This window comes from Equus caballus, chromosome 12 (genome assembly GCF_041296265.1).
Source record: "Equus caballus isolate H_3958 breed thoroughbred chromosome 12, TB-T2T, whole genome shotgun sequence".
Classification (NCBI taxonomy): Eukaryota; Metazoa; Chordata; class Mammalia; order Perissodactyla; family Equidae; genus Equus; species Equus caballus.
The window spans coordinates 44,811,465-44,829,970 of record NC_091695.1 but is presented as its reverse complement, the minus strand read 5'-3'; the positions used below and the strand labels follow the sequence as shown (position 1 = coordinate 44,829,970).

The 18,506-nt window shown below is 45.6% G+C and overlaps 1 protein-coding gene across 50 annotated transcripts in view; it reads right to left on the bottom strand.

The window, feature by feature from the left end:
- PPP6R3 (protein phosphatase 6 regulatory subunit 3) overlaps nt 1-18,197 on the bottom strand; it is a 140,780-nt gene extending 122,583 nt beyond the window's left edge. For 31 of the 50 annotated variants that reach the window (XM_070228540.1, XM_070228508.1, XM_070228509.1 and 28 more), the window contains exon 1: nt 17,790-17,919. The gene's annotated coding sequence lies outside the window, so the exon portion shown is untranslated. 50 annotated transcript variants of the gene reach the window in all.
- Between the last annotated feature and the right edge of the window lie 309 nt (nt 18,198-18,506).

Here is an 18,506-nt window from a genome sequence, read left to right as displayed (position 1 = left end):
TAAACCTGTTATAAAAAATGGTGCAATCTGTATTTGCAAAGGAAGGTGGAAAGGAAAAGCTTGTTTTTTAAGGACTTTAGCAACTGAAGTACTTTGCCTTACCAAACATATTCATATACATTTTCATTTGAACCTCACAACAATCTTATATGATAAGTTTATCAGTTTTACAAACAGACAATCCAGTTGCAAAGACAATGAGTAACAGACCCTAGTCACACACTCAGGAAGTGTTCTGAGAAATGCACTGTTAGGCACTTTGACCCTTGTGTGAACATCACAGAGGGTACTTACACGAACCGAGATGGGAGAGCCTGCTACGCACCCAGGCTGTATGGTACTAACCTTACGGGGCCACTGTCAGATATGTGGTCCGTTGTTGACTGAAACATCGTTATGCAGCACACGACTGTATCAAGTACAGGAATTAAAACAGAAAAGGAAGTCCTTTCAAAATATGGAGGGAAGTAAACTGAAAACACCAAGGGATAATTTTTAAGCTTATACAATGCCTGGTGGGGAGCCACAGACACAGAAACCTAATAGTCAAAAGATCTTAAAGCACTATTCAAGAAGAAACCAAAACACAAACCAACATGTGAAAAAAGCTTAGCACAGCTAATTTTTTAAATGAAAAATCCACGAGTATTCTTTTATATCCAGTGAATCAGCAGACAAATAAAAAATAAAACTATTTAATACTGGTGGGGGAACACTGGGAAGGAGAGACATTCATCTACTGCCGATACAATGCAAGTGTGTCCCAGGTTTTTAAGGAAGAATATGACAATATACAAGATTAATAAAAATGACTACCTTTTGATTAAGTAATCTCATGAAGATTAAAAAGAATTTTATCAAAAAAGGGGAGAAATTATTTGTACAAAGAGTAACAGTAATAAGGGTTATACTACTTAACTCTAACCCAAGTGTGCTGTAATATGGACATTATACGAACTATCATTTAATCCTCATAATAAATACATCATTCCCATTGTCCAAGAAAGGAAACCAAAGTTCAAACAGCTAGTATTTGGCACTAACAGCATTTAAGCTAGCATTTAAACTCTACATTACTTGGGTCACAACTGAGTTTGGGGAAGAAAGAACATGAATGGAAATGCTCTGTAGGCAGCAGGAACTCAACAGAAAATCAGGACTAGAAATAGATTTGAGCGCTAATTAGCACATACACGATAAGTTTAGCCGTGAAAGTAGAGATTGCCTAAAGGAATATTGCAGAACACAAGAAAGGCTGAAGAACAAAACGTGAAGGCAGCCTGGAAGAAAATTAAAAAGGAAGCCAGGAATAGTAGGAAGAAAACCAGGAAAATATGGTGTCACAGAACTTGTAAAATCTACAAAGGAAATTCTTTCCTGGATTTTGCCGCCTGCAAGATTTAAGCAACAAACAGCATTCTGAACATCTTTCAGCCCATGTATAAACACTCAAGAAGATGTGCTTATGTCAAGAAACTGGAAATTTTGTGCACTGTTGCTGAGAACGTAAAATGATGTAGCTATTATGAAAAAAATAGGGGGGTTGCTCAGAAAAGTAAAAATAGAATGACCATATGACCCAGCAATTCCACTTCTGGGTATATACCTCAAAAGAACTGAAAGCAGGGTCTCAAAGAGAGTTTACAATACATAATTCAGAGTAACCAAAAGGCAGAGGCAACCCAAGTGTCCACTGACAGATGAATGAATGAAACAAAATGTGGTATACACATCAATGGAATACAACTGAGCCTTTAAAAAGGAAGAATTTCTGGAGCAAAGATAGTCTTTTTAACAAATGGCACTGGAACAAGTGGACATTCATGCAAAAAAGTGAATCTAGACACAGACCCTACACTCTTCACAAAAATTAACTCAAAATGGATCACAGACCTAAAGATAAGATGTAAAACTATAAACCTCATAGAAGGTAACACAAAAAAATCTAGGCAACCTTGTGCAATGGAGTCAATGTTTCTATCCCCTCAAAAGTCACAGAGAAATCCCAACCCCCAAGGTGATGGTATTAGGAAGTAGGGCCTTTGACAGAGAATTAGGTCATGCGAGTAGACCCTCATGAATGGGACTAGTGCCATTATAAAAGGGACTCCAGGGAACTCTCTTGCTCTCTCTCTGCCATGTGAGGATACAATGAGAAAATGACTGTTAGCAACTCTGAAGAGGGTCCTCACTAGCACTGACGATGCTGGCACCCTAGTCTCAGATTTCTAGCCTCCAGAATCAAGAGAAATAAATTTCTGTTGTGTCTACGCCACCCAGTCTACGGTATTCTGTTATAGCAGCCTGAACTAACTAAAAAACTTGGGTACGGCAATGACTTTTTAGATACAACACAAAAGGTACAATTCATGAAAGAAATAACTGATAAGCTGGACTTCATTAAAATTAAAAACTTCTGCTCTGCAAAAGACATGTCAAGAGAACGGAAAGACAGGCCACAGACTGCAAGAAAATATCCGCAAAAAATACATCTGATAAAGAACTGTTAACCAAACTATACACAGAACTCTTAAAACTCAATAGTAAGAAAATGAACAACCAGATTAAAAAATGGGCCAAAAACCTGAACAGATACCTCACCAAAGATATACAGATAGCAAATAAGCCTACGAATAGATGTTCAATACCATATGTCATTAGGGAATTGCAAATTAGAACAACAATGAGATACACTACACACCTATTAGAATGGCCAAAATTCAAAGCACTGACAACACGAAATGCTGGTGAGGTTGTGGGGCAGCAGGAGCTCTCCATCATTTCTGGCGGGGATGCAAAACGGTCCAGGCACTGTGGAAGACAGTTCCGCAGTTTCTTACAAAACTAAACATACTCTTACCATACATTTCACCAATCATGCTCCTTGGTATTTACTCAAATGAACTGAAAACTATGTTCACATAAAAGCCCGCACATGATGTTCACAGCAGCTTTCTCAGAACTGCCAAAACCTGGAAGCAACCAAGATGTCCTTCAGCAGGTGAGCGGATAAACAAGCTGTGGTCCATCCAGACAATGAATATTACTCAGTGCTAAAAAGAGTAAGCTCTCAAGTCATGAAAACACGTGGAGGAAACGCAAATGCATACTACTACATGAAAGAAGCCAATATGAAAAGGCCACACATACTGTATGATCCCAAGTACTTGACACTCTGGAAAAAGCAAAACTATAGGGACAGGAAAAAGATTAGTGGTTGTCAGGAGTTAAGCATGAGGCAGGGACGAATAGGCAAAATACCAAGGATTTTAGGGCAGTGAAACTACAGTGAAACTGTAGAATACTCAAATGGTGGATACATGTCATTACACATTCGTCCAAACCCACAGAATGTATAACACCAAGAGAGAACCCTAATGGAAACTGTGGACTTTGGGTGATAATGATGCATGTCAACGTAGGTTCGTGGATTATAACAAATGCACCACTCTGGTATCAACATTGATAGTGGGGGAGGCTGGGGAAGGGGCAAGGGTAGAAGGAACTCTGGGATAGTGGAACTCTGTACTTTTGGCTCACTTTTTCTGTGAACCTAAGACTGCTCTATGAAACAGTTAATTTTAAAAATGGTTAAAATGAAAATTTTATGTATATTTTACAATAAAAAAGACTTGCTAAATAATTGTTCATTTATAATAGAGGTTAAAAACACCATATGTCATATATCATTTGAAAAGGAGATAAATAAAAAAGCTTTCTAAAAAAAGATTTCTTCCCACTGCTTAACAGTTGTATTTCACATGCAAAGACAAAAAGCAAAAGAATCCAGCATATAATTGTGTATTTTAGCTATTTCTGCACCAAACACTCTACTTCTAAAAGCTTGTAAGAACAAAGTGCTTTATAACACCACACTAAAAGCAAGTTGACTGAACTGTTTGTGATTAAAACAAAAAAACCTAAAGGCCACCGATACGGAAACAGCTATAAAGTATACTTTCAGTAGGCAGCAACTAAAAAGAATGCGACAGATCTCCATGCGCTGCATGGGACTCAGTGAAAAGTGATGAGTAAGGGAAAGAAAAAAGTGTCTATTCCCAACGCTACACAGTTTCTAAACGTATATGGCTAAGTATGCAAATACACAGGAAAAAAATCAAGAAGGCAGACATAAAACTAACAGAGCAGAAGGTAGAAAAGAATCGGGAGAAGGGATTCAGAAGAGATTTTTAGTTATATCTACAATTTTACTTTTTTTTGAAGCAAATCTTTAAAAAAAACTAAGATTCTTCTATTCCAAACAGAAAAATGGCAAAAGAATAAAAAAAAAATTCACAATATCCTACCTCTAGTAAAGATTTCAAAACCAAAGCCAATAAAAGAGTTCATAAAATAAGCTAAGAATGATTAACAAAGTCAGCCTGGTCTTAACCACTCGTTCTGTCAAAGTTTATGACTTCTACATGAAAACGCTTATCAAAAAATCCCACAAACTCAAATTATCCCAAGTTATTTTCTATGGAAAAGGGAGAACTTTAATATTGTTTCCATTTTACAAATGAAGAAACTGAGGCTTCGAAAGGTGAAATAATTTGCCCAAAGTCAGAAAGCTAGTCAGCGTTTGTCAAACCAGGGTGCCAAGCCAGTTCTCCTCAACGTAATGACCTTCTCCTAAGCTATTCTGGCTAGACCACCTCCTTCCCAGGGACTGCTTCTTCCTATGAAAGATGAACCCCCCACGCGCATCTGGAGGGAAAAGAGTTAAACATAATGCATGTAATGAATCAAGGAGAAGTGAGAAGTGCAGTAACAGGCACTGGGCAAACGCAACAGGCAGACACACAAGTGACACCGCCCCAGAGGAAGGCCGGGAGGAGAGCAGGCAGGAGGCAATGCAGAGTAACTGACACGAAACCCTGGAAACCGGAGGCCTGACCACAGGCTAACTGGCAGCAACGGCCTCTCTACTTCTTCTGCGGATAAACACAAACATGCCCAGTAGTGTTGATGTTTAATCCTCCCAACAATTCTGCTAAACCAGCTCTCTCTCTACCGAGGCCCTCTACAATGCTTTCTCATTCTTTCCTCATTGTCTCGGCAGATTATCAAGCTTTATTTTTTGAAGTTTGATCAAAACAACAGTTATATTGCCTACGCATTTCAAACTCCTTGGCCTCAATGGAAAGCACTAGGCTACAACTAAAAGTAGATTATCAACTCTTTGGTCCCAGGATCAGCAGTGCCAAGACCAAAGCCCCTAATCCCCCTCGAGGAGGGCTGTGGCAGAAGCAGGACCACAGGGCCTGTTGACCACAGGGTCACAAATGAGTTCCAGCGGAGCCCAGCCTACAGGCCATTGTGTCCCCTGATGCCCCTTCTGTCTCTGATGGTCTCTTTTTCATTTATGAGTCAAAGTAAAAAAGAAAAGACTTTTAATACAAAATATGATTAATATTAGTGACTGACTACAAATAACGCAGAGATTCAAAGACAAGAAATTAGAATTTCCTGCCAATATATAGGAAAATGCAGACATTATAAACAAATTTCGGAAAAATGTAAATTACCAAATGTGACCCCCCCCCCCGAAAAAAAGCCTCCAATGATCCTGTAATTATTAAAGCAACCAAATCAGCCATTTTAAAATCTCAGACTGAAAACTCCAGGCCCTAATGGTTTTACAGGTAAGTTTTACCAAATATTGAAGGAACAGGTAATTCCAATTTTACATAAAAACTCTCTGAGAGAATAAAAAGCAAGAAATACTACAGCCCATTTTATTAGACTAGAATAACCTTGATGATAAAACTCATCAAGGTTAATACAAAAAAAGGAAAATTACAGACCAATCTTACCAACGAACATAGATACATACATCTTAAGATAATAGCAAATCAAAACATACAAAAACTCCATACCAAAAGAAAACACAAACATACAAAAAAATACAGCTTTTTTTTAAAAAATATGTCATGATCAAGCCGGATTTATCCCAGAAACATAAGGTTAATTTCAATATTACCTTTTAGAGCAATTTTTCAGATTAAAGGAGAAAAAATCATATTATCATCTCAACAGACGCATAAAATGCATTCAATTAAATTCAACACCCACTTGTGACTTTTTTAAATTCTCCATTAACTAAGATCGAGGGACTCTTCCTCAACCTGTTAAAGAAAACAAACAAAATGTATCCCCACATTTAATGATGAAAGATAAAAGCATTTCCTTTCAAACCAGGAGTAGGCTTGATGCCTGCCATTACCATTTATACTCTCCATTGTAATGGTTGTCCTGAAGCGGCACAACAAGAGGGGAATAAGGTATAAAAAGTGAAAGGAATGGGGGCTGGCCCCGTGGCCGAGTGGTTAAGTTCGCACACTCCGCTGCAGGCGGCCCAGTGTTTCGTTAGTTCGAATCCTGGGTGCGGACATGGCACTGCTCATCAGACCACGCTGAGGCAGCGTCCCACATGCCACAACTAGGAGAATCCACAACGAAGAATACACAACTATGTACTGGGGGGCTTTGGGGAGAAAAAGGAAAAAATAAAAAATCTTTAAAAAAAAAAAGGGGGGGAAGGAATGCAGAGAAATGACTGTCATTATTCAAAGATGAGATGGATATCTACATAAAAACTCCAAGAGTCCACAGGCCAACTAAGTTACGCAAGTCACTGCATGAGAGCTGCATCCAAAGTCACCTGCATTTCCATTTACCAGCAAATACAAAATTTAACTTAAAAACATCATTTACAACAGCAACAAACCCATAAAGTACCCGAAGAATAAATCTAACAAAAGATGTGCAAGACTTATATGGAGAAAAACCATAAAACTTTAAAAAAGACAACTACCCGTAAACCAAAAATCAACTTCCTCTTCCCTGGGTAGTATGAGGGCTACAAGAAAAGATGAGAAGACACTGAGACACTTTTCCGCCCTTTTATTCCATGCTTTCAATAAACAGTTACTTTTTAAAAACTTCCATAAACACAGTACAAAGACAAGTCACAAACTGGGAAAAGATATCTATCACACAGAGATTTAATAAAATATTAATCAGAACATATAAGAACTCCTACAAATAAGGAAAACAAAACTCAATAGAAAAAAAATAAGACACGAACAGGCATTTCACAAAAGTGGGAATCCAAATAGCTAAAAAGATGCTCACCTTCATTAGTAATGAGAGAAAAAAACATTAAAACCATGCAAAAGTAAATAAATTAATAAAAACGAGCAAACGATTTGAATAGACTTTTCTGTAAAGAAGATACACGAATAGCCAATAAGCACATGAAAAGATGCTCAACAGCATCAGTCATTAGGGAAAGGCAAATCCAAACCAGAAGGAGATACCACACTTCACACCCACTAGGATGGCTATACTTTTTCACAAACGAAAAATAATAAATGTTGGAGAGGACATGCAGAAACTGGAACCCTGATATAGAAACGTAATATGATGTAGCCACTTTGGAAAAAGGCTGGGTAGTTCTTCAAAATGTTAAACATGGAGTTACTGTTTTACCCAACAATTCCACTCCAAAGTACATACCAAGAGAAATAAAAACACATCCACCCAAAGATTTGTAGACAAATGCTCACAGCAGTATTATTCATAATACTCAAAAAGCAAGAACAATCCAAATGTCCATCATCTGATGAATGGATAAATACCATGCAGTCTATCCACACAATGAAAGGTTATTCGGCAATAAAAAGCAATGAAGAACTGATACCGATACACACTACAACACGGATGACCCTTGAAAACATTATGCTAAGAAGGCAGACACAAAGGATCGCGTATCATATGATTCCCCTTATATGAAATGTCCAGAATAGGCAAATCTATAGAAAGAGAAAGTGTATTAGTGGTTGCCGAGGGATTAGATAGAAACAGGGAGTGACAGCTAACGGGTACAAGGTTTCTTTCTGGGGTGAAAAAAACATTCTAAAATTAGATTATAGTGATCATTACACAATTCTGGGAATATACTAAAACCCATTAAATTGTGCACTTTAAATGGGTGAATTGTATAAGTGAATTATATCTCAATAAAACTATTATTTCTAAAAAATAAAAGTTCACAGCCACCAAATTGGCAAATATAAAAAAGTCTAACAATACCAGGGGTTGACAAGGATGCAGAAGAGCAGTGCTGGTGGGAGGGTAAATTGGTACAACCATTTTGGAAACCAATTTGCACCATTTACTAAAGTTAAAGGTGTACAGGTGCCATTAGCCTGCAATCCTCTCCGAGGTCTACACCCTAGAGAAATGCTTTTGCACTTGTTCAAAGCAGCACTGTTTCTTTACTGGAAACAATCCTATCATCCAATGAGAGGACAAAGAACAAACTGACATATATTCAGCCTGAAACAGAACCCAGAAGTGACAAGTTACAAACGACAGCTACACGCATCCACGTGGAGAAGCCTCGCTCTCTGCATGCCCTCACTCCCCTTCCTTCCCAGCCTCGATCCCACAGCCCGTTACAGTCACTCCCAGGGCGTTCCCGCTCTGCCACTTTTGTTTGGGGAAAACCCTAATTCCAACACCCCTGCAGCACTGCCTCCCCCGCTTCAGGTAAGACCACAACGGCTGCTGTCACACTCAACTCAGGCTCACCCCTCCGGTAACCAGCCCACGTTGCTAATCCACTCACATCCTTACTTTCCCATAGAATATGCCATACTTTCTCTCTCCTTACACTCCACTAGCCCCTATTCAACCTCATTCTAACTGACTCCTGGTAACTTCTTCCTATTTCACTGAGAGAAAAAAAAAAGACCACATGCTCCCACCACCCCCGCCCCTACTCTGCTCTCCCTCCTCTCACCAAGGAGGAGTCCCGGATGCTCCACTGGGGCACTCGGCCCATTCCCTGTCGCCTTCCCCAAAACAGGGCTCCAGCCAAGCCCCGTCTCCCACTTCAAGGTGTTCACTCCGTACAGAATCATTTCCCACCAACATGGCAAAAACGCTACAATTTCTCCCGTCTCAACAAAACCTTCTCAGGGCCCCAAATCTCCCTTCAGCATCAGGGCACGTGCCCACGAAAGAACTTTCTCTATCTGCCATCCTCTTCTCTCAATCCTTTGTGAACCCTCCCTTCCAGGCTCTTCCCGCACCACTCATCAAGGTCATGGATGACTTGTGTGCTGCCGTACCCACGACAAGTCCTGGCCCTCATTTTACCCGACCTCGTTGCAGCAGCGCTGGGCACAGGTTCTCACTCCCGCCCCCATGACACTTCCCTTGGCTTCACAGACACAACACAAGCTTGGTCGTCCTCCACCTCAGAGTCCGCCTCGTCCCCGCTGCTCACCTGGCACTCATTCCTCTGTGCTCTCACTCGACCTGAGGACTTTCAAGTGTCATCCAAACACTGGAGACTCTCACATTCATCTTCAGCCCAGACCCCTCCCCTCGACTCCAAACGCCATAATCCTACTACATGCGTCCAGGTGGCTCTCTAAGGGCTTCATGAACTTAACATGGCCAAACCCCAGCTCCTCATCTTACCTCCACACCCGCATCTCCTGGGAGTCCTCCCTCTCTTCACAAATGGCAACTCCCACCACACGCAAAGTCCCCAGTGCCATCCTCCACTCAGCTCTCACACCCATACTCAACGTGTCAGCAAACCCTGCCGGCTATCCCTTCAGGATGCATCCAGAACCCAACCACTTCTCACTCCCACTCCCTGCTCCCCCTCAGTCTGAGGGGCCACCATCGGAGCAGCTATTCTTAACACGGCCTCAGGGGGACTTTTTAAAAACATAAATCAGAACTCTCGTCACACCTCTGCTCAAAACACTACAACGACTGCCCATCTCATTCAAAGAAGACAAAATCTGACAATGGCCTGCTCCCCCCCCCGCCCCCCCCCCCCCCCCGCCCTCTCTCCTGCCCCTCTCCAGGCTCTCCCTCCCGCCAGCTGGCTCTCTACTGTCCCTCCAACCAGGAGGCACAACCCTTCTTAGCAGCTCTGGGGGACTCGGTCTAGAGGCTCCTCCCGCCCCACGCCCACCGGTAGCCAGGGCTCCCTCCCTCAGCTCCTGTTCAAAGGGCCCCTCTCAGGGAGGCCCGCCTGCCCGCCCACCCCTCCCCTGCTTTCCTTTTCTCCCTGCTGTATCCTCACAGAGGACTGCTGGCGGCTTTCACTTAGCGCTTACTGTCTTGACCCTCGAAACGCAAGGTCCAGGAGGGCAGGCACTTGCATCTGCTCTGCTCATTCCAGTGCACCCAGCACCCGAAGATAAGACAGGAGTACTCAAACATCTGAATAAACGAATCTCGAAAACAATGCGGGGAGGGGGTCACAGAAGAAAATGACTCAATTTATATAGTATAAAGACACGCAGAAATGCACAAATTAAGTTATATTATACAAGGATACATCACAAACGACACCACCATAAAGTAAAGCAAGAAAATGATACATGCGGGATAGTGCTTGCCTTGGGGAGGTCACAAGAGGAAAGAGGTGGTCAGAGGAGGACACACGGGGAGCCAAAGGTAGTGGCAACATTCTATTTCTTAAGCTGCTCAGCGGGTACACAACTGCTGGTTTTGACATTTAATATCTGTACACATACTGAGATATACTTTGAATATATGACCTCATTAAAAATTAAAATCAAAAACACAGATTAAAGCAGGACAGGCTAAATGCAGCCTACCACCTGTTTTTGTAAATACATCGTTACTGGAAGACGGCCACCTTCACTGTCCCTTGTGTCTACAGCTGCTTTCACACCACGACAGCAGAGTGGAGTTATCAGAGACCAAACAGCCCATGAAGCCGAACACATCTACTAACCGGCCTTTAGAGAAAAAAGCTGTCTCGGTATAATTGGAATCTGTAAAGAAATTAAGTGCAAAATAAAACAGATCCAATCATCCGCTGAAATACACTGATCCTTCAAGACACGCATGATTTTCATCAACAGCACTGGACACTGAAAAGTATGGTGCTACAGAACATGGGAGCTACCTTATACTGTCGTAAGTGCCAGAAAGAAAGAGAAATTTTAAAGAATGTTTTAGAAAGCAAAGTACAAAACCTCAAATTTATGATCTCAACTCCCACCAAAGTTAAGGAAATATTATTACATTTATGTGAGTAAAACATATATACCATAATCCAAATCTGGAAAAAACTTGGCATATTAACACTAACTCCATAACCTCCCCTATCTCCATCGCCCTGCACACAGCACTGTCCCCAGAGCAGCCAGAGGCCTCAGAGGCCCCCACGATCCCACAGCATGCCATCTCCCTTCTTCAGGGCACTCACCGCACCTTCCACTAGAATCACTTCTGGATTTATTTCTCACTGTTCTAAGTAAGATTGATAACAGTAATAATACGAATGCAAACATTACTGTGCTAGGTACTGGATTAATTAGTTTATACTGAATATTCATTTCACAGACAAGGAAACTAAGGAACAAAGATGTCATCTAATATCAGGATTACACAGCTAGAAGACCGTGGGAGCTGGAACTCAAAGCCAGGTATTTCAGACCCTGTGCAGTCTTGACCTCCACAGCATACTCTGAATTGGGGACAGAGAACAGGTACTAATCTGTGAAAACTTTCTTAGCTTAAAAACACTATGCCCATGACAGATCCCACATGCACGGTTGCTGAATCCACCTAAGGGAGTAACAAGGTGAGGACGAGAGGCCCACCGTAGAAAGGGGAGTCATTCAAAGAGCGCTGATTAATAGGAAGGGGCAGGGGGTCACGCAGCCAAGAGAAGCAGCTGAGACCTACCCACTGTCCACAGGCAACAGAAACCCCGGTGTCCCTATGGCAACAAAAGAAAACTGGGAGACACTACCCTGTCATCTACCACGACAAAAAACTGACATGTGTACTACCACCAAAAGGAAACACAGAAGTTGAGCATTTACTCTTTTTTTTTTTTTTTTAAGATTTTACTTTTCCTTTTCTCCCCAAAGCCCCCCCCAGTACATAGTTGTATATTTTCAGTTGTGGATCCTTCTAGTTGTGGCATGTGGGACGCTGCCTCAGCATCGCTTGATGACCAGTGCCATGTCCGCGCCCAGGATCCGAACCAGTGAAACCCTGGGCCGCCAAAGCGAAAAACCACTCGGCCACGGGGCCGGCCCCTGAGCATTTATTCTTAACATTCAGTGAGACCAAGCTGGCATGCCATTTTTGAAACAAATGACGTTACAAATTATGGGCTAGTGGGGCCACCAAAACTCTAAGGAATCACCCAGGAACTGAGATTTCTCAGCAGCCTTTGAGTCCATTCCCCAGCATGGCCTAAATTTTTCTCTAAGAATCAATGGCCTCTAAGTTCTGTTCCAACTCCAAAATCGTGAGTCTCATGAAAGGAGGCCCCAAAGGGCCAATCAAGTCAATATTTGTCAGTGTTCCTCCTGCCACTGCCCCCATCAGGGGACGGAAAGCCCAGTTTCACCCAGGGCCAGCCAGCATCTACTACCTACACTAGACAGCCAGGGAGTGTGCCTCAGTGGGTAGGGTAACACGGCTGCCCTAATTAGGGCCTCAGAGGGCCCTGAGTTCTCAGGCAAGAGCTCCTTTCTCCTCTTGTCAAAGGGAGTCTCTCACGCCAGCAATGTTTTTCAGATTTACATCCAGGTACAGGGAATCCAGGCTCCAACTAGCCATCCACACGGCTTTCTCCAAGTCTGATAACATTCACACACATTCTTATTTCTGCAGCCTATTTGTATTTTTTCCACAGCCTTTTTAGTTCTGCTCTCAAATGTTCCAAAAAACAATCTTTCACTCATCTTTCCTTTGGGCCACGAGATTTCATGGCAGTCAATCTCTGGGGCACACAAATCAATCTAAGCCAGTATATATTCCCATTGGAAGAAATTTTGGAACTAATAATACCCTAGCGTTCTCCAGAGTGGCTGAGAAGTACAAAATCGGAGCCTCTTTATATGAGTAAAAACACATTCAGAACCTATCAAACCTTATTTGTATAAATTCAGTCAACTATGTAGCCTTCGCCAATACTTATAAAACAAGTCAACATTGGCCAGCTCTAAGTGACAAGCAGTAAACCGCCTCTACTCAGAGTAAACCCAAAACTCTGCCCAGTCTGTGACATGAATTCGTCCCAGTTAAGGTAAGACGCCTGCCTTTCAAGCACTGCCAAGCTTCCCTTTTACCTGCTTCTTCACCATCTAACCAAGCTAGCTGGTAACCGAATGACAGGTGATAATCATTTAGAACCTGAAATAAAGTGGGTATTGATCTGACTAGTAACTATCTTCCCTTTCCCAGTAAAGAAAAATAAAGAAGGAGAGAGAGAGGAAGGAAGAGGGTTTCTGTGGCAACTAAATCTAAGCCAAAGTCAAAAGGCGACAAAAACAAATCTCCAGTCAACCTAGATCCAGACCACGGCAGGAAAAAACCCACTGGAAGCACCGGGGACTCCAAGGATGCTGAAGATGTTCGGCGGGAACCTAAATCAAGCCTCTGATGGAATGGGACGAGTCAGTGTTTCAAGTTTGATGGACTGACTACCCATGTCTGTGGAGCAAAAGACAACAGCACAGATCAGTCCTATCTGCCACTACGAAACAGCTCCCCTTGCATGGGAAGAGTGGCAATGCCTTTAGGACACACCAAACCCAAGAGGTAAGTCAAAGGCACCATTAAGACACATGAGAAACGAAGGTTTTCTCTCTAAGAGAGAAAAGAGACTTTTGGCAATTTCAACCAGCCAACCAGCGAACCCAAGCTCTTTCCCCTGAGGACTCTGGGGCCTCTCACCAGGAGCCAACTTCCTCACACCATGGACAATCCCCAGAAGCTCTGCCACAGGTCCCCCAGCCACAACTGCATCGCTCCTGTAACTGCTGGCTCACCCTCGAGACTGCAAGTCCATAAGCAAGCACCTGTTTTGGGGTAAATCCCCAGTACAGTTCCTGGCAGAGTAAGGACTCAATTCACATATTTGCTGATCAAATAAATGACGATTAGAAGAAGGAGATGGGGGGATCGCTTGTCATTCTCAACATGGCCACAGGCCAAATTTCAGGATGAAGCATTAGGAGGCACTGCATGGCCTTCCTTCTCCCTTTCCTATGTCCAGACATTCACATCAGTTGCTGAAAATGTGTAGAGTGTTTTCACCAACATTCTCCCACCCCATTCACTGGATAATCTGAACCGTAAGGAGGTGTGAGAAAAGGACCTGTGCCCTTCTCTCACTGCTGCGCCTCGTCTGCCCACTCACCCATTTGGGGCAGAGTCCAGGGCACTGAGGGGGCCCCTTCACTAGTGGGCAAAGGTCACTGTGTTAAAGGTGGTGCACTGAGTACGCCTCTCTCTCGCCCTCAAAGGGCAGAAATGGCAAAATGATTCAGGGCTAATTCTCTGCAAATAGGCCTTCAGTTACAAAAAAAAAAAGATGATGAAGCTGGCATCTAAAAACTAAACTGACAGCTGACTGACAGAATGAGGGCAAAAGATACAAAACTCAAACACCACAGCAGTCTAAGGTCATTCTGCACAGGAGCACACAGCCCTGAGCCCTGAGAGTCCTGCTAAGTTTCAGCACAACATGGTAAAGTATTTTCATGAGGGAAAGGAAAAACAAGTTTCTAAATTATTTTATAAAATCGATTCATTTACCTTTTTTTTAAAGTTCAGCCTTCGAGCACCTGAAAATAAGGTACGTCCACCATCTTGCCCCACTACTAAGTAGCCTCCAAAGCAGATGCAGGTACTGCAAAGACAGCTCCCGGAGCACCCGATGGATTCCTTGACCCACGAGTTGTCCTTAAAATCTGGGGTCCAGAACAGCGGTTCCAAAACCCAGCTGCGCTTCAATATTACCTGGGGAGCTTTTTAAAAACATAGTCTCAATCCACCACAAATTTCCAGAGGTGGGGTCCATCGTCCACGGTCTTAAAGAGCGTCCCGAATGACGCTAATGCAGGCCAGTCCAGCATCCACACAGGCACAGCAGGGTTTCTCAACCTTGGCGCTACTGAGAGTGAGGCTGGATACTTTTTTGTTGGGGGCGAGGGAGCGGGAGCAGGGCTGTTTATGCACATTATAGGATGTTTAGCAGCATCCCTGGTCTCTACTTCTAGAAGCCAGTAGCACATGGCCCACCCCCACAGACATGACAGGCAAAAATGTCTCCAGACATTGCCAAATGTTTTTTGGGGGGGGGGGGGGCAAAATCGCTCTCCAATTGAGATCCACTGATCCAGAATAAATCAAAAACCAATCATTTGAGGTCCGCTTAAGAAAGGGAAGAAATTAGAAAGCTGCTTAAGGCAAAGAGGCCAAGTCCATTTGTTCAGTCCATCTCACAGGAAAGCAGCTAACACTACACAGGCCACACTGGGGCTGAGACCTTGACAGATGAGGAAGATCAAACCACAGCCTTCTGCGCTTTATACACGAAATCAACTCAAAGCTGAGTTTCAGCTGAGCAGAGTTAGAAGAGCTTCATTGTTACTATCATTTGCCTTCCTAAGGGTAACAAAACATTGTAAAATTTTAGACCAAGCTATACTCAGATTGCCTCTCAAATATCCAAAATATAAAACTGCAAGATGCAAGTTTATCATAGAAACAAAATATCGATTCTGACAAATAACATTTTAAGGACGAGATGTTTCATCTGTAATAAGCAGATCACCTTTGTACCAAATCGATGCAAAAACTTATCTTAAAGAAACTAAGCAAACCTCACCCTGTTCAGTTTTAATTTTATCACTATTTGCTTTCTGTCCAGCTATGGTCTGATTCCAAAATTCTCAAGAAGCTAATTGAAACAAGCAAGTTTGTTTTGTTTTGCTATACTTTACACAAAACCTAGTTTTCCAACCCAAAACAATCTTCTTCCTGTTCTTGAGTAAGTCACACCAGCAAGATGCTCATCTCTCCTTAAGACTGAGTCTATCAAAATAACACCTCCCCAGTGGAATAAAGCAAGCCAGGTCCCAAGCAAGTGACACCAAGGGAAGGGCGCCATGGTTTCGAGGACCAGGGAGAAGAGCACAGGGCAGGACTTAACACACTGCGAGTACACGTGTGACTGAGTGACGGCACTGTGTTGGATATTCCAGACTCCCCCATCAGACACACTGAAATGCAAGACCGCTTCCACAGCACGCATCCGGGACAACAGCTATTTCCCACTGAAGGATATTCCAACACACAGCAACCTTTCAAACTCCAATCACAACCCAGGAGGACACTGCGACCCTCGAGTGACCGACCTGGAGACCAATCATACTCAGGACACAGTACCCAAAAGTACAGCAGGAATAGAATCTGACTTGAGCACCTGACCGGCTTTTATTTAACCACCTCTCGAACAAAGCATTCTGAGGCCCCACTACTAATCACTCCGGGAAACGTTTCTAATTTAACGAATCTCCAACCTCTCTTCTCCTGAAAAAATTAACTTCCAGTTCATCTTCTCAGGCCCACTAACTCTTAAGCACACAGAGTTGTCTAAAGACAGTCACCGAGAGCCAAGACTTAAGCACTCATGTGACTTCCTAACAGTACCCCAACCTTTAAGAATCAAACTCAAATTAATAACAGCCACTAATCACCAAGGCTGATTCTCCGTGGCAGGCACCGTTCCCAGCCGCTTCACAGGTACCAACTCACTCCCGACAAACTTCCGAGACAGACACTCTTCTTATTCCCATATTACAGAAGAAGCAGAGAGGTTGAGTAACTTGCCCAAGGTCACAGAGCCAGAAAGCGGGGAAGCCAAGATCCGAACCGGGGCAGTCTGACTCCAGAGGGAAGAAAGCTGAGCCCGGGCCACCACCCTCCTAGAAGGCACTCCAGCGGCTGGAAATCGGGAGTCCCCTGCCCACTTGCTGCCTACCTGCAACGTGACCTTGAGGACAAAACCCAAGGAAACCCCAGCGGAGCAAGTGCCGTGAGGACGAAAGGAAACAACTCCCGGGGCCCCTCCCCTAAAAGCAAAATATAAACAAAGCTCGGGGCGAGCCAGCGAGAAAACGCGGAGTCCCGGGGAGGCGACAGGAAGCGCTGAGGCTGCAACGTCAGGACGCGTCCAGGGGCTCCCCGCCCGGGAGTCCGAGCTACGATCGGGGTCCAGGCGGGCCCCCCCCCGGCCCCGTCCCCGCGGAGGGGCTTCTTTAAGAGGGAGGCCCCGCCGCGCCGCAGGACCACCCCCGCTCCCGCCCGCCGGGGCGGCGCTCGTGCCGGCGCTGCCCGCGGCCCCGACGCCGGAGCTGGAGGACGGCTCGGAGGCTATTTAAATCCTCCGGGCCGGGGCCGGCGGCCCGATGACTCTGCGGCGAAGGCGCGGGAACCCACAAAACTTGTTTCCCGGAGAAGCGGGGCCAACGAGGACCTCGGCGTCTGCGGCGGCCGGCCGGCTCCGCGGGGCGCGCGCCGAGGGGAGTTCCCGGGCCGGCGGGCCGGCGGGCGGGCGCAGGGGCCCGGCGGTGAGGGGCGCGCCCCGCCCGCCCGCAAGGCGCGCAAGGCCGCGGCCGTCTCCGCGGGCGCAAAGTTCGCCGCCCGGCCCGCGTCCCGCCCCGCCGCCCGGCGCCGAGGGGCCCCCCGCGGACGCCCAGCGCGCGGCTGACAGGCGGCCACCGGAGCCCGGGCGCCGCGCCTCCCGGGCCGCCGGGCGGCGGATTCCGGGGGGGAGGGGAGGGGGCCGGGACGCTCCCTCCCCGCGCCGCCGAGGCCGGGCGGACCGGCCCCGCCGCCGCCGCCGCCCCCACGCGCCGCGCCCCCCACGCCCCCCGCGCCGCGGCCCGCGCCGCCGCCCCACCCCCTCCCAGTACCTGGAGGCGCCCGCGACCCGCCGCCAGTCGCGCTCAGGCGGGAAACGCGCTCACCGACACCATCAGCGAAGCGCCCAAGATGGCGGACGTATCAAGCAGGCCTTGAGTTCCCCCCGCCCTCCCTCCGGCCGCCTCGCAGCCAATCGCGGCCCTGCCCCTGCCCCCAACTCCGCGCTGATTGGCCTCCCTCTCCCGCCCCCTGCGACCTATTGGATCGCCCAGCGACCCGGTTGCCCCCACTCCGATTGGCTCGCGGGGCCATCAGTCAAGCGCGAGGGGCGCATTCTTTTCCCAGGGACTTGACGGATCCGGAACCTCTAGGACCCGGAGTCTGGAGAAGCAAATCAGGGACCGGGGGAAACCTGGCTGAGTCCCCCCTGCGCCGTAGCAACAGCAGGGCTTCCGCGTGACGGACGCTTCGGGCCACCAATCCGATAGCCAGTGCTTTTCAAAACTAAACCGAGCCAAACCAATCAGGGCCGGGGAGCTGGAGCTGCCGGGGAACCAATGGGGGAGCGAGGCCGGCGGGCGGGCCGCGGGGCCCCGGGGAAACCGGTGATGACGTGAGCCACAATGTGTTCCGGCGGCGGAAGCTGGCCCGGGCCGGGGAATTAGCTCAAATGGTAGAGCGCTCGCTTAGCATGTGAGAGGTAGCGGGATCGATGCCCGCATTCTCCAACGCTGCCTTTTATAAAGGGGATTGTTCGTTGTGGTCGC